The sequence below is a fragment of the Bombyx mori genome, chromosome 2 (assembly GCF_030269925.1).
Source record: "Bombyx mori chromosome 2, ASM3026992v2".
In the NCBI taxonomy this organism is placed as follows: domain Eukaryota; kingdom Metazoa; phylum Arthropoda; class Insecta; order Lepidoptera; family Bombycidae; genus Bombyx; species Bombyx mori.
The window spans coordinates 3,584,959-3,588,670 of NC_085108.1; the positions used below are offsets into that span (position 1 = coordinate 3,584,959).

General features: G+C 39.0%; 1 long non-coding RNA gene across 1 annotated transcript; it reads right to left on the bottom strand.

The window, feature by feature from the left end:
- Positions 1-210: 210 nt before the first annotated feature.
- On the bottom strand, positions 211-1,463 carry LOC134200512 (uncharacterized). Its single transcript, XR_009975468.1, has 2 exons — positions 1,094-1,463; positions 211-1,017 (listed from the first exon to the last, which is right to left on the bottom strand). It is a non-coding gene; the product is annotated as an uncharacterized LOC134200512 (long non-coding RNA).
- Between the last annotated feature and the right edge of the window lie 2,249 nt (positions 1,464-3,712).

Below are 3,712 nucleotides of genomic sequence, written 5' to 3' on the forward strand. Positions count from 1 at the left end.
AGTAAACTGGTCGGTAAAACATGACAGTCACCAAACGAGTTTGCTTAGAAGCACGCTTTGATAGCGCTGTATCATCGTTTTTCCTAATATAAACAGATGATTTAGCAAGAATGATACATAATACGTGTAATTAAAGTCTTAATGAGTTATTGACTATTTGAGGATTGTATGACGGTGCGACTACAATTACTGCCATTGAAACTTAAACGATTTTTTTTTCCTTTTTTATACGCTTTTATTAGCTTCAGACGTATGTATGTATGTTAGTATGTAACGGAATCTTTGTACATGATTTTGACCCCCTTCAAAACTTCGGGTTAACTCGAAATTTGGTATAATTATTAAGGACAGATGACAATTAATATTTAAAAAAAAAATAAAAAATTTAAATTCAACTAAAAAATGAAAAATAAAAAACGAACAAATTACGCTTTTATAGAAAACCCAATTACAAGATAGAAAATAAATTTTAATAAATTTGAATTAAAAATAGTGTAAGAAAAAATGATTTTGATTTTGATTGATGAGAAAAAGCGTGGGGTGCATGGTATCAGTAGTTATATATAAATATTTTATGAACAGATATGAGTAGATGGGTTATTTTGATAATATCCTGAAAAGAACTCCACGCTTTTTTTACAATAAAACCATTTTTTCTTACACTATTTTTAAATCAAATTTATTTTCTATTTTTAGTTGGATTTTCTATAAAAGCGTATTTTGTTAGTTTTTCTTAAACTATTACTTATTTTTTATTTTCCTTATAGCCAAACGAACATGCCATCTACTTGATGGTACATTAACCATCGCTGGCTACCATCGAAAATGAACTTCAGCAATACCAGGGGTAGAGTTAAACCGCTGACCTTAAGTATTCTCCGTCAGCTACATTTAAAGAAGGACATCTTATAACGCTCTGAAAATACCGTTGACTCCCCGCATTCCAAAGCCGGATAGTACATGGCAGTCTTTCCCCAAACGTGCCGCCTTTATCCTCGACAGGCTTTACTCCATGATCTGTAAATGGAGTAAAATGTACCTTCAGAACAAGATGACATTTTACAAAACTTACATAAGACCCGTCATGACTTACGCGAGTTTAGTGTTCGCTCATGCGGCCCGCAACCCACATCCCTCCAATCCCTTCAACCAAGTTTTTGTAGGTTAGCCTTCGGAGCACCGTGGCACGTGGGGAGCGTCGATCTACACGACGATCTGGGTCTTGTATCGATCAGGAAACACCTGAAGTCAGCGTCGGAACAGTAATTCGATAAGGCTATGCGTCATGATAATCATCTCATCGTTGCCGCCGCTGACTACTCCCCGACTACGGCTCACGCAGAAGCCAGTAACCGTCGACGTCCTAGACATGTCCTTACGGATTCTTCCGATCTACTAGTACTATTATTAGACGCCTGCAGCTCCTAGCATTAGGAGCAGGCTTAGAGACCTTGGTAACCGTACTCGTCGAACTTGGCAAAGAGTTTGACGAGCAACCTAACCCATACATCAGCCCACTAAGTTTCTCGCCGGATCTTCTCAACGGGTCGCGATTCCGATCCGGTGGTAGATGCATTTGGGAAGCAACTGTCTTTGAGCTTGCGGGCCAACAGTAAGCATTCCTTCCTAAAAGTAAAAAAAAGGACGTGGCAGAACATATCTTTAAAAACGCACTGTAAACGAACGCAGTGGTTCTAAACAGTATGGAACTCCATTGGCGGGCGTTGCGACGGTGAAAACGAGGTGATGGGATAATCTCAAACAACTCCTTAGAGTACTCCCCGTGGAGCATACGGTACAAAACACAGATAGAACCGAAGTCTCTTCGTAGATTTTTTTTTCGTTTCTTAACTAAGCTGATAGCTTTGAGAGGCTATATCAGCGTCGCCTTAACTAGTAGGTGATCTCACGGGGCTCAAACCTGATGACGTTGCTAACACGAACCCTAGCAAGAGCTGTGCTTCGCAGAATCTACCACCGGATCGGAAACGCGACCCACTGAGAAGATCCGGCGAGAAACTCAGTGGGCTGTATCTGAGGGTTAATTTACTCGTCGAGCCCTTCGTCGCAAGCGACGGGTTCGACGAGAACGATGACCGGTAAGAGGTTATAGGATCATCTCAAACAACTCCTTAGAGTACTTCCCGTGGAGCATACGGTACAAAACACAGATCCGTCTTCTTCTGAGTTGTTTTTTTTTACTTTAATTTATTGATGCACAAAACAAATTACAATAATTACAGTACATTTCAGCTAAATCGTACAAGTAGTACCTAGATCTAATCTGAATTGCAATCTAAATAGTATGCATATACTATTTAGATTGCAATCTGGAACGCATTACAGCCTGAGTGCATACTCAGCAAAACCATATTAATGTGCATAGCTTTGGCTATTGAAAACACAATTGAAATTACAAATATTGATAACTAGCTATTGTTGAAAGATTATTGATTCAAATGGAATAAAGTCTTTGATCAGATGCCAATTCAAAGACTACATTATCGACTATATTATCGGATAACGAAAGAGCCTAAATCGAGCAAGGTAATTAAAATACGATGATAAAGATGTATTCTTAATTACAAATCGAATCACAACTAACAATTAACTTGAACACAAAAAAAAAACGCTTAGAAACTAAAAATAGCATTTCTTGTTAGTCTTATTTTTCGTGAAACTACTCAAGCGCCACCTATCGTACGTCGATGGTACTACCACTGAAAACTTCCCTGGGATACCTAAAATAACTCTACCAAGTTTCATTGCTGACGGATGAGTGGAAACGTATAGGAACACACACATACATAGCTTATGACGTTTATTTAGATAGATTTTTCAGTCTTTTTTTTTTTATTGCCCATGTAGGCAGACGAGCATACGGCCCACCTGATGGTGAGTGGTTACCGCCGCCCATGGACTTGAGCAATGCCAGGGGCAGAGCCAAGCCGCTGCCTACCGCTTAATACTCTCCACAAGCCTCGTTTGAAGAAGGACATGTCAAAGCGCTCGGGAAACACCGTGGAGGGGAGCTCATTCCATAGCCGGATGGTACGTGGTAAAAAGACCTCTGGAAACGCACTGTGGATGACCGCAGTGGCTCCAGGTAGTATGGATGAACTCTACTCCGGTGGCGGGCGGTGCGATGGTAAAAACAAGATGCCGGTATCATCTCGAACAATTCCTCAGAGCACTCGAGTCTTCTTATAAAGGATTTATATATATCCGATAGCTTGTTGCAAATGAGACCAATGACGTATATATCTTGTGCACCACATGTCCCGGCTTTCGGCTTAAGATATGATAAAATAAGACAGAATGCGGCTAAAAGTGTATAAAAAAATTCAATCAACATAATATTATTAATTAAATCGAACTCAAAGCTGTTCCTCACCCCTGTCTTACATCAATTAATATTTAAGATCATTCATAACATAATTAATTATATTATTAATCATAATTTTATTAATCGAATTAGATACATTAATTTTGTTTACATTAAGTTAATGTTACGCAATACACATATAATATGGTTGTGTAGGGTAGATCGAGTTGGGCCACGTTATTCCGCGCGACTCCGTCTGCCTATTGCGATTCTAATATAGCATCCGTTTTTTGATAAAATGACTTTTGCATAAGAGCCCATGAATGAACAAATGTTCACGATTGACTTCCACGGTGAAGGATCGTGTAATAAAAATCAAACCCGCAA